This window comes from Microtus pennsylvanicus, chromosome 1 (assembly GCF_037038515.1).
Source record: "Microtus pennsylvanicus isolate mMicPen1 chromosome 1, mMicPen1.hap1, whole genome shotgun sequence".
In the NCBI taxonomy this organism is placed as follows: Eukaryota; Metazoa; Chordata; class Mammalia; order Rodentia; family Cricetidae; genus Microtus; species Microtus pennsylvanicus.
In genome coordinates, this window is record NC_134579.1 from 176,655,435 (window position 1) to 176,668,829 (window position 13,395).

General features: G+C 43.6%; 1 protein-coding gene and 1 pseudogene across 8 annotated transcripts in view; both read right to left on the reverse strand.

The window, feature by feature from the left end:
* Positions 1-13,395, reverse strand: part of Fam184a (family with sequence similarity 184 member A) — a 138,804-nt gene that overhangs the window by 85,084 nt on the left and 40,325 nt on the right. The gene's annotated exons all lie outside the window — the stretch shown is intronic.
* Positions 1-13,395, reverse strand: part of LOC142837757 (rab-like protein 6 pseudogene) — a 50,862-nt pseudogene that overhangs the window by 2,040 nt on the left and 35,427 nt on the right.

The following is a 13,395-nucleotide window of genomic DNA, read 5'->3' on the forward strand; positions in this document are numbered from 1 at the left end:
GAGGACATTTGATGGTGACAGCGGAAGCCAGAGGACAACAGAAAGAGTGATTAGTAAAGTTTAGGGAGAGGAGGCAGTCAGCCAGCACAGACGAACGCCCAAGAGACGGCTGTGAAAGAAAGGCAACTAGGAGGGTGGTCCAGGAGGCAGGAAGTGCAGGGAGTGTTTGCTGGTTTAAACGGAGATGGAAGTGTAATCTAGAGATGGACTATCTCTTTTGGCCACAGTGATGCTCCTAACCCTTGTGAGAACAACCTTGTGGGCCTTCGCAGTCCAGTCACCTCTACCTAGTAAAAGGTTCAACCACACAGCAGCCAGGAGAAGACCCTTCTCATCTCTTCCCCAGGGTATGGCTTTCTGGTCAGTCTCAATCTGTTATTTTACACCTCGAGGACAATCTAGTTGCAGCTGCACTTTCTCTTTCTAGTCAGTGCTAGGAATAGATCAACAGAGAAGGAACTCACCCTCTGAGTACTGAAGCGCTGTTAAAAAGCACACATGGCTTACACAGTAACATTCACTAATGTTTCTGTTTGATTGCTTGGGGACAGTGTGTGCAGTAGATGCATGTATGTGCACCTGTGCATGTTGGGGGGCGGAAGGCACGTGCCTGTGGATAGGGGCATGGAGGCCAGAGGTTGCTGCTCCCATCTTACAGTCGCACTTAAACTGGCTGCCCGGTGAGCCTACCATCTGCCTGTCTCTGCCGTTCCCGAGTGCCAGGATTACAGTGGCCATCACGCCAGGATTTTATGTGGTACCAGAGACCTAGATATTCACACCCATGCTGGCACAGCAAACACTTCACCCACTGAGTCACCTCCCTTGCCTCATATTCAATATTTTAAAAACCTAACTTCCCACAAGTCAGGGAACCCTGATTGCTCTTCGGGCTGATGAGGGAGGGGGACTTGATGGGGGGAGGGGGAGGGAAATGGGAGGCAGGGGCGGGGAGGAGGCAGAAATCTTTAATAAATAAATAAATTAAAAAAAAACCTAAACCTTATTTCTTCGGGAGGAGGGCGTGTGACAGCATGCATGTGATGGTCAGAAGACACATGCAGAAGTCAATTCAAATCTCTCCTTCTACCATGTGGGTCCTAGCGGTGGAACTCAGGTCATCAGGCTTAGCGGCAATCACTTCTGCCCACTGAGCCATCTCATTGGCCCATGTTTTGTAGGGTGTTTTGAAGGGGTTATTTGTATTCCTAAGATCTGACACACACTGTACAAAGGCTTTGGGTTTTGGTTTTTATAGATAGGGTTTCATAGAGTCCAGGCTGGCCTCAATCTTTGACCCCATCAATCTGCCTCTGCCTTCTACCCCCTGGGTGGGACTGCAGGTGTGCCCCACCATATGTGGTTTATACAGTGCTGGAGAATGAACCAGGCAGGCGCTCTGCCAACGAGCTGCACCCCAGCCAACAGACTACCTGGTCATAAGGCATCAGAATGAAATAACACTCTGAGAACTGAAATTCACAAGATTAAGTTCTTACTTTTGCCATTACAGCCTGTTCTATTTGCTCTAGAACAACCACACAGTGTGATACTCTCAGAACGGCCTCAAAAGGAACATTTCACAAACTGTCCAAGACAATTCTCCAATTCTTAAGTATTTCCAATAAGCTCTGAACAGTTTATTTAGGGAATCTTATTTATTGATGATGTACTTCATGGTTTAGAGCCTGAATATTAACCCCGCACCCCAGTATCCATTTTTGCTAAGTAAAGGCATGTAAATCAAATATTTAAACCTGTTCCTTTGCAGGTGATGGAATTATACAAATATTCCCTTATTTTCTTTACAGCTCTACTGGGGATAAAGAGTAGCATGTATTTATGCTGCCTACGTTGTTTCAATGATAGTTTTCCTCACTGTATGGAACGAAAATAAGATTCATAAAACCAAATTCATCTCAAGTAATTTAAACAAGATGAGGTGGACAAAAGAAAAACATAGAATGAGGAAGTCACAAATAAGAACGCATGCCAAAGAACACTGATGTGGCAAAGGCTACAGAGCATCACTAATACAAAAGGATCGTCAGCAGAAAATCCCAGGTTGCAGCACCAAGCATGTATGCACATGCACACAGAAACATGGGCACACGTGAGTGAATAAGCACACCACACCTATCTTCTGAACCATTTTAAAATAAATTTTGTCTACCAGTGCATATTGTTCTTAAATACAGTCAAATATTATTTTCTAAGATTTAAGACCATAGAATTATCATACCCCAAATTTAGAGTAATATAATATTCTCTAATTTCGAGAGCATAGTAAATAAAATTATTCCAGTAGTGAAATTTACAGTATCTTTTCTTTACCAATGTAGATCTACTTAGAATTCTACATTGTGTACTATTACTTTAGTGTTCTTAAACCTGAAACACAGAGAGAGTATGTGTGTGTGAGCAAGAGTAAGAAAGAGAGAGAGCTATTGTTTTATTTTTTTTTAATTTTATGAAATTATGTTGTAAAGAACCAGGATGTTGGTTGTAAAGTATACAGGTTTTTAACATTCTTATTTTATGGGGCTTTTTCATATCAAATTATGTAGTGAGCCGGACAGGATCGCCATTACAAGATGGCGCCGACATCCTGTCTTGTTGGAAATAAACAACTCCATATTTGGCTATGCCTTTGAGAGCTGCGCGTCCCCCCCCCCTTCCCGCATGCGCAGTGGATGAGGATCCTTGAGCCTATCCCAATGCGGTCTGGTGGCAGCTGTTGGTAGCAGCCAATCACAGGGCGACCCGTGTGCCAATTCCCTATTTAAGCAGCTGCCTAAGTGCCCTTTTCCCCTTCGCTTCATGCTCTCCCTGTCCTTCCCTTCTTGCCCCTCGTTTCCTGCCCCTCTTGCTTCCTGCTCCCCATCAATCAAGGGCACTCCAGTAAAGCGTGTTCTGAGTAGAATCCTGATGTGGTGGTCATTCTTCCTCGCCAGTCTAGAAGTCCGCCACAAAATTATTCAAGGAAATTTGATGTTGTTTCTTCTTAGTACAACTATAAGTGAGTATCTAAAATTAATATCACCTTAATCAATATAATTACATATACTAATATCATCACATTAATAATCTGAGGGAAAATCTATGAAATATATTACTCTTCTCAACCCTCTTCTCAAGTAGTATTCTTCTCTTGTAATGTACTACTCAGCTTAAATCCATCAAGCAATAAGCAATCTGGGACTTGAGAGCTGACTCAGCAGTTAAGAACACTTGCTGATCTTTTAGAGGACCAGTGTTCAGCTTTCAGTAACCGCATCAGGTGGCTCATTACTGCTTGTAATTACAGGTCCAGGGAATTCAACATGACACACTGTCCTGCCATTTTCCAGCACCTGCACACATGCAACATGTACATTTTATTTATTTATTTAAGATTTCTGCCTCCTCCCGGCCGCGGCCTCCCATTTCCCTCCACCTCCCCCGATCAACATGTACATTTTTAAAAAACCTTTTGAAAAGAAAAAAAAGCAAGTGGCCCATGTGTATTCCCAGTACTCAGGAGGCTGAGGCAGGAGGATCACCACATTTTCAGTGCCTAAACCACAATATGTGACTGTGTCCCAAAATAAACAAACAAACAAACAGATAAGAAATAGAACAGAATTAGCTTTTGCTTATAAAGGTAGATCCTAAAATGATTTATCTATTTTTATTGTATGTGCATTGGTGTTTGACCTGCATGTATGTTTGTGTGAGTGTTCTAGATTCTCAAGAACTGGAGCCGCCATTTGGGTGCTGGGTATTGAACTCAGGGAATTAATCCCAGCACTCGGGGGGCAGAGGCAGGCAGATCTTTATGAGTTCAAAGATAGTCTTGTCTACAGAGCTTGTTCTAGGACAGCCAGGGCCACCCCTGTCTCAAAAAACCAAAACCAAAAACACAAAAACAAAAACAAAACAACAAAAAAGGTAGATCCTAAGACCAAGCATCGCCTACATGTGCAGCAAGGTATAGGCTGGAGCTTGTCAGTCTCCACCCAGCTCCCAGGATCCTGTCCTTTCTTTTCCTAAGTAGAGTTGTCAAACAAAGGCCAGACGGGGACTGTTCACGTGTATGGAAGGAATTCAGAGAGGCAGTGAGAGCCATTGAGGAACTAACTAGACATGTAAGGAGAATCTGACAGTCCTCGGCAGGGTAAGAGGAAAACCTTCCACTCCACATTCTCACAAAGCATTCAGTTCATTTTCCACCATAGATTGTACAACAGGAGGTACAGGAGAGCTGCACACAGATCGGTGTCAGAGGCGAGCAGCACGGGACCACACACAGCAGTTCTGCCCTGGCGGGAAGCTAACTGCCTCTGTTTACCTCGTGGTCCAGTTTCTTTTGTATTACATTAAATAGAAAGACAAAGGCTGCTTTTCATACATTATGTAATCAAATTAATTCCAGCCACAGACTTGTTTCTAAATGAAGCATTTAGGAGGCAATTAACAAAGAAGCTCATTCGGATTTACATAAGCCAAGGCACTCTAAAGCCCGGACTCTAACATAATTTGAAAACCTAATTGCTTTGGGAAATAATTACTTTTAAAGATATATTTGTTCTCTGTGTTTCCATAACTACTGTTGGAAAGAATTTCAGAGATTATTTATAAAGTATAATAATGTTTTCTCGCCCTGCTCGGTGATATAGACTGCATCTATCTCCCCAGGGGAGTTAATCTGAACTTTGAAATGCAAATGTCATTTTGAACACAACAGTCTTAGAAAGGCTCACAAATCAGCTGTCATTCGGGATCCCGGCTACAGGATCTGCGGTACCAAACTTTTATAAAACAGTCAACACTTTTGTGTGTGGACTTCTACTGTGTGCTCTGAATTTTTATATGAATTCCAGCAAAGAAAAGTATGTGCATTCTTAATCCTAAATAGAACTTTTCCAACTAGGACATACACAAAATGATGGGAATTTCAGATAACACACATTTATATTGAGTGTCAAGCATGAATGAAGTGCAGAATGAAGACACAGCATGAAGTCCTCAGAAATAACTTGATGAAAACTAAAAGTAATCAGAAAAGGTCTAGAAGGATGGAGTAGGCGAGAAGGCTGAGCAGGTAGGAGCATTTGCTGCTCTTTCATAGGACCAAGGCTCAGTTCTGAGCACCTACGGATTCCAACCACCTTTAACTCTAGTTCAAGGGAGATGATGCCTTCCCCTGGCTACCACAGGCACTGTATGCACATGGTGCACATACATACATGCAGGCAAACATTCATATACTTAAACTGTTTTATTTAATAAGTTTAGGTGCTCAAGAGCTAGCTCAGTGATTAAGAGTAATGGCTGTTCTTCCCAAGGACCTGGGTTCAATTCCCAGCAACCACATGGCAGGTCACAGTTGTCTCTAAATCCAGCTCCAGGTGATCTGAGACATATACATGCAGGCAAAACAGCCATAGACATAAAACAAAATAAAATGGAAATAGAGAAAGGCCTAAAATGACTCAGGCAGTTTTGAATGGCAGGGAGGGCAACTTGGGTTAAAGTACAGATATTATTTACATTCAGTGCATGGGAAAGTCTGATAACTCATCAGAGAGCTAGTGCCAAGGAAAGCTAGTGACTGTATTTCTAGAGATTAACGGTGTCATAGAAATTTGATTAGGAAATCGGACAAAAATTTTGTAAGTTTTAATAACTTAGTAAGACTTAGCATCTATACATATTTCTACATATTTTATATGCACTCAGTGACTCTGGACACTGATTCCTTACATTTCACAATTTTCCACTCATTTTTCACCTAAGATACATTTTTGTTCACATGTAAAGATTTCTCAGAGCAGAGAACAATATACGACCGATAGTACATCATAGCCTTCCCGCTGTTCCTAATGCATAAAATAAGATGGTTCTTAAAAATCAACCATCATAGGCAGGCCCAGTGGTGCAGGAGGTTAGAGAGGAGAATAAAGTTCCAGTGCATGACTGGCTACTGTGTGAACTCAAGACCAGCCTGGTAACTCAGCGAGATTCCCATTTCAAAAGTCCAGCAAGAGCTTCCCCTCAGCTGGAAACGATATACCTAATGTATGTACAATCCTGGGTTCAATCCCCAGTGCTAACAAAAATCTAGTGTAGTGAATCAGTACTGCACAGCCACAGGAAGAGCGAGACAATGTCTTATGTTGAAAGGAGACTACATCTGGTTCTCATCTACAAAGGAATTGCTATTTGCCTGACTCTTTTGCCAATAAAATAAAAGAGTCCATCTGTTAACAGTGGGAAGCAGGCTGGACCACATCTGAGTTAAGCCCTTACAAACAGTTAAAATTCCAAGACAGACAGACGAAAGTATGGCCCCCCACAAAAAGGTGGGAGTCAGGTAGGAACTGGACAGGAACAAGAGCAAGCAGCAATGGAGGGTTCCTGGCCAACTGCTCTCCTCACCAGGTTGTGTGAACATGTCAAAATGCTGTCAGTCACCTGGCTTTTGCTTCATTCAGAGAGGAATCATGGGAGATACTTTCCAGTTCTTATGAGCCTAAGAACAGGGGACAGACTGGCAGACCAGGAACCTTTACAGCTCCAACCGTGGAGGGCCAGGCACTTGCTGCTCAAGGACCATGAGAAAAAGGTCTTTTCTAGCCCCCTCTTGGTTTTCAATGTGGCTAACCTGCTTAGCATGAGGAGAAGACAGCAGAGGTGGCTGCAGAGTTGCATCAGTAGACAGGAGACCCTGTCCCAGTGACGGCAGCAGTAACAGGCGGCTTGACAGACCTCACCCAGGAAAAGAAAGGACAGGATCCTAAGGAGCTGGGCTGAAACCAGCAAGACCCAGCCTGTAACTTGCTGAGCAGCGGGAGGACGCTTGGTCTTAGGATCTACCTTTTAAAAGCAAAAGTAAATTCTGTCCTATTTTCTTATCTGTTTTTGTTTGTTTGGGGACATAGCCATGCATTGTGGTCCAGGGACTGAAATGTGGCTTGTTGTTGTGAGCTTTGACAAGTGGCTCTAGAACATGGGAGCTAGTCATTGGAATTCTTCAGCTTCCAGCTCGTGTTAAAAGTTCATGAACAAGGTTTGCGTGCCGGGACCCTCCATCCCATAGATACACCTTGTTACGACTCTTGGGTGGCTAGTCCTACCACTCGTAGGCCTGCGATGTAACCCACAGCCCCTGGCCGTGGTTAGCAGTAGAGTTCTTACACTATGACATCTAAGACCTTTGGCCTTGAGGCTTCAAAGCTTCCTGAGGCTCTTCTAACAGTAAGAGCTGTCAGGGCTGCTGTCAGGGCTGGAGAGATGGCTCAGAGGTTAAGAGCATTGCCTGCTCTTCCAAAGGTCCTGAGTTCAATTCCCAGCAACCACATGGTGGCTCTCAACCATCTGTAATGGGGTCTGGTGCCCTCTTCTGGCCTGCAGGTATACACACAGACAGAATATTGTATACTAAATAAATAAATAAATATTTAAAAAAAAAAGAGCTGTCAACGCGCATCTCCAGCTTTCCCCACCTTCACCTCCATTAGCTTCCTGCCATTCTACCCAGCTGCTCTTTGGAATTCTCCAGCTGTTCTCGTCAATGTTAGTTCTGTTGCTGCTGCTGTTACCCAGACAGGGTCTACTGTCACCTCCACTGCTGTGACTCTCTGCTTCTACCTCTGCTGCCTTCTCGTGTTAGCAGGTTAGCTTGTACCACCAGCGGTAAATACCAAAACTGGATGAAAAGAAATCCTTGGAAGAAGCTATTTATTTGGCTGAATGTCACCGGAAGAGCATCAGAAAATGACTCAAAAGGTGAGCCAAACAGTCTGCTTGCATGCATATCCAGAAAAGAGTACGGCAAGGGGTTTCTATAAAACTCAGAGCAGACTTCATGCAAATGAAGGGAGGATTGTGTGTACAATGCAAAGGAAGGTCTCTGCACAAATCACAAACCTCCTGGACCAAGGGAAGCACTTCCCTCTGGTCTGGAAGAAATGGCTACAAGGTAATTAAGAGTTCACCACTGCCCACCCCACCCCACCCCACCCCCAAAAAAATCCAGAGCAGAGCAGTCTGTTTTTCAAGTCGTGGAACTTTCTGGAGCAAGAGTTTTGGCATGGCAGCAGGCAGTTATGGTTGCTTTGTAGTTTCCTCACAGCACCACAGGGTTTCTGAGCAGCCAATGCTAGCAGGAGGGGCATCTGGCTGGCTGCTTGGCATCCTCTGCTCAAGGCATCTGGGACACCAGAGAAAGGTCTAACAGCTGTCACACAGGAAGTAAAGAGGCCGAGTGGAAAGCTCAGAAGTGAGAACTGGAGTTCAGACCTCCAGCACCCACAAAAAAAGCCACATGGTGTAACAGTTCCCTTATAATCCTAAAGCTCTGGAGGCAGAAATGAAGGATCCCCAAGTGGACTAGTCAAATCAGCAAGCTCCAGCTTCAAGTGAGAGACCCCACCTCAGTAAAGAAAGTGGAGAATGAAATCAAGGAAAACACCTGACATCAACTCCAGCACCCACATACCTGCACACATGAAAACATGCACACACACTACACACATATGAACATGCATACACAGACAGACAGACAGACAGACACACACACACACACTAATGAGTCAAATGGTCCCTTTATGCAAATCAGTAACCTCGGGGGTCTTTTCTTTCTGGCAATACCATCCTCCCATCCTCTGACCTTGCAGCCTGCTCTTTTCTCAGTAACCAGTGTTTCCAGTTCCTCTTCATCCTCTAGGCATCTATTTTTTATCATTGCTTTGGTTAATAGCCGATGGCAGAGTTACTGGAAAGATCCTTGCCGTCCCTCCTGACCTGTTATCTCTGCTCCCTTCTCTCCTGTCCACCACCCTTAGACTAGCCATCTTAAAGCATAGTACTATTACACCCCTGTAGAGCAAAAGCAGCTCCTATGGGCCGATGGGGGATGATAGCAAAAGCATTCAGACCTTGCGGCAAAACACAACCTGGCTTTGAGTCTGTGCTGCTGCTTATGCCACCGGTCACAGGTGTTCAAACCCGGTGTATGCATGCTTCTGCACCTGCAAATGAGAACACCAAGTTACTCACTAAAAATCTTAAAAGGATCACCTGAAGTGAGGTAATCAAAGCACCTTCTTCAGCTCCTGCCAGGACAGACCTTCAGAGAGCAGTGGTAAACACCGCCTATCCTTCTGTTAACACCGCCTGTCTAGTTGAATCTACTAATCTAACTGCACATGTTAGTTCTGATGCATGAGCTCTGCTCCACTGAGAGTGGCATCCCCTTGAAAGGCCGTGGGCTGTCGACCCCGCTGTGACGACCATCACAACCAGTGCTCCTCCCCCTCTACATGACTCATCCTTCAGAAGCATCCTGAGGCTTGTTTCCCCTTTGAGTCCTCAATCTTCAGTCCAAACCCACACAATCTGTCACCACCTCCGCAGAGTTTCTGTTCTAGAAGTCCTGTCTGAACCTGAATGTGTCATTTAGGATCCCGTCAGTCTATTGTGTGACACGCATATATCTTGTCTCTGTAAATGCCATCAACTTTCAGCATCAACAGAGAAGTTACCTGTCTCCACACAGCCTCACAAATGCCCATCAAATCACAACAATTTAGGATGTTTACAGAGTGTTAAAAATAAAACATCTCTCAGATTACCTATATTTTAATGTGTACAACCATTCTTCCTTTATAGGCACATCTAAAATTCATCAACAATTTGCTTTGACTTCTTAAAACACACACTCGTACAGAAATGCCACTTCAAGTCATCTCTTCTATGAGCCAGCAGGAAAAACAGCTAGCCGAGTTGTCTGCAGCATTCGACTACAGTGAGCGCTGGTGTGCTTGCAATGTCACACACAGCAACGCCTGCACTCTTCAAATAAAAAGAAGAAACCAAAACTGTGTTTTGTCTTTTTGAATTAAAAATTCTATTTCTCAAAGAATAAGTTTTATAACAAAATAGCAAGAAGATAGCTTAATTATGGCAATGTATATTATTTGATATTAAGAATACAAAAAAAGCATTTACAAAGCCAATTTTATTTGTGCTTAATGCAAAAGGAATTGATACCATAAATTACAAATGTCAAAAAATGCATTTGAAAAATCAAATTTTTCAATAAAAATATCAAATAACAAAGCAATGGCACCCAAACTATTTCTCTCTCCTCTTTAATTCACCCCTACAATGATTATTTTTTAAAATAAGGACAAGAAGAAGGAAAACAGAAAGTAGGCTACTATAGCTAGAGGTTCAGAGACCAGGAGTGACATAGGGAAGAAAAGCAGTATTCAGTGAGACAGCCTAAGGAGCCTCCAAGTGAGAAAAAGTGAGAAAAGATACAAGACGAGTACCCACGATGGGTAAGAACTCTTCACACTTCGCAACAAGCAAAAGAGCCTAAAAGATAGAACACCAAAGACGGCACATGGTGGCAAAAGCGTGAAGGATACTTAGAATCATGTGTCTTTGGGGACTTTCAAACAATTGGGGACCATAACACACTTGTTAGAATATTGGCCCAAAATCCTCAACAGTGGCATTAATGTTGATAAGGAGGGAGGAACTCCCCTTGGTTGCTAGCAGGAGCAGCCCGGACTTTTCACAGCTCGGCAGTCTTACAATACTAAAAACAGTTTCATCGTATAGCTTAGCAATTTCAATCCATTCTACTCACCAAGTGAAAACACGCTTATGCAAACCCACAGGTAGTTGTTTAGAGTTTCATTCAAAATTGCTGAAGCGTGGCAGTGATCCAGATGTCTTTCAGTAGCTTTATCACCCAATGAACTAACAATATGTTTTGATTTATTAATTGACTGACTGGGTCTAGTAACAGGGATACGCGTTATTGATGGGTCCAAGAGTGAAGCCCTACTGCAAACTATGGTGGTCATGATGCGCCACTGTGGGAGCACCAGTTCTAATAAATGTGTCTCCCTGCTGCAGGAAGCTTTTATAATAGACAAGGATCCGTGTCCTGCAGGGGGTGTATGCAAAACACCTGTAATTTCCAGTCAGTTCTGCTGCAAATCTAAAACATAAAGTCTACTTTAAAAATCACGCCTAAAACATAATTCCCTAGCAGCTCCCGTCCTGCAGCCTCTGAATGCTAGCAGTACACTGGTCCCTTCAACAGGTCAAAGAACTTCCCGGAGAAAATGAGCCACCCAAAGAAAAGATCCCCTAGCCCTGGTATTTGGGTATGCTCAATTAAGAAGCGCATCTAACAGCCTTTCCATTCCCACCTGAGATGCAGAAAGGGGAAGGCCGAACCGCACCTGACAAATGTCAGCCTACAAAGCCGTCATCCTCTTGAACTTGTCAGACAGCACCAACCACAATGCAGTCAACTGCCGTTCAGTACAGAAAAGCCTCCCAGGACAGACAGGGAACAAGCACTGGGGAATGCACAGCAGAGGAAGAGAACAGGCTATCCTACGTGCAAGTGAGAAAAATTAGGTGAAATTTTGTTAACGAATGGCTGAATGGAAAGCATGGGCAAGTGCCAGAATCTGAAACTTCCTGCAGCAATAGGTACAGCCAGGGGCCGACTCTTGTTTGTGTCCTCTGTAAATTTGGTGAATGAGTACAGGAAAAACTGAAGCTGGAGCAAGACTACAGCAAAAGCCTCCTGCTATGATGGGGCTGCAAATGAGGGCCAAGTGCAAAGCTACCCAGATCCTCTCACAAGCCCAACCCAGGTCAAGGCAGTGGTGTTTCTCTCCCTCCAGTCCCATGAACCAATGATACCTGTGGAGGCCTAGAAAAGAGAAAAATCCAGTGTCCTTTAGGGCAAGGGCAGGAAGACCATGAATACCAACAAAAATAAAACTAATTTCAAATTTTTTGGAATGTAACTTAAACATATGTTGGCAAACAAGGTCTCAGTCTGGTTTTTTTGTTTTGTTTTGTTTTGCTTTGTTTTATAAAAGATCACAGCCAAGTTCATTAATTTACATGCTATTGACAGCTGTTTTCCTACCGCAACAATATAGCTACATAATCATTATCATCTACCATGAAAAAGAATAAAAATATCAAATCGATAAACCACATCTCAAAAAGAACCAGAAGAGGAGTGAACTTTACCTGCTAGTACCGAAAGGAAACAAACAACTGGCCATGAATGCAATGAAGATTAGGAAACAAAGAAACAAAATGTTGGGTTTTTGTTTTTAATGATCAGTTAAGGGCCTGAGAGCTGTCCTCATGATTAAGAGCACTTGTTGCTCTTGCAGAGGACCTGGGTGCTGTTGCCAGCGCCCACATGGCAATTAACCCCCATCTGTAACTCCAGTCGTAGAGAACCAGAGGCTTTCTTCTGGAGTCCGTGAGCATGGCGTGCATATGATGCACAGACATATACACAGGCAAAAACAAAGTCCTGTGTGCATAAACTAAAAATATTTGAAACATTAAATGATTAACTAGATTGATTAACTTCTGTGTGGTGATGAGCAGCCACAGCGCTGCGACGGTCTTGACTACGGACTTGACTGGACTGAGACGTGCCTAGATTTAGAAACCACATCCTTGGGGGCATGGTGGCATTTCTTAAGATGATTTCCCAAAGGGGGAAGAGCTATCCTGAATATAGGGCATCCTGCTACACAGGCTGGGGCCAGATGGAAGAAAAGTGGGGGAAGAACAGAGCCCACACTAACATGCTAACACTCTCTTCTTCTTCCCCCACCCTCTCTATCTGTTTTCTGGCCACCATGATGTAGCTACTTTTTTTTTTTTTGGCACAAACTCCCACTGTGATGAAGCTCAGCCAAAGAGCATGGGGCCAAGCAACCATGAAGCCTTCCTCTTCTAAGTGATTTCTTTTTCACTTAACTTGGTCAGAGCAGTATAAAGCTAACTACCAGGAGCACACTCTCAGGCTTATCTGGACAAGGTTATGTGTTTCCTCAGATAGGCAAGCATCGAGAGAAAAGTGCCCATAAGAAGAAGAATTTAGAGGTTTCTTCCATTAGAACGCCACAACACACAACTTCTCCCACAAGTGCTTTCCCTGTGCAAAGACCGGGACAATTGCAGGCAGATGGAAAATAAAGCCACAGATGTAGGAGGAGGCCACTTGGTCATCCCAGCTCCCCAGAACCAAAATAGCCACACAGACTATATTAATTAAAACACTGCTTGGCCCATTAGCTTTAGCTTCTTATTTGCTAACTCTTACATTTTAGTTTAACCCATTTCCATAAATCTGTGCATCACAACAAGGTTGTGGCCTACCAGCAAAGTTTCAGCACATCTATCTCTGGTGGCGGAGGCTCCATGGTGTCCAACACCCCCTGCAGCACATAGATGATATCCTTTCTCCTCTACTCCTCAAGCTCATGTTTGTGATGGTTTCAGAGATCTAAACAAAACCAAGTTAGGTAGGTCCTAATTACAGAGAAGTGAGGCAACCTTAAGAGA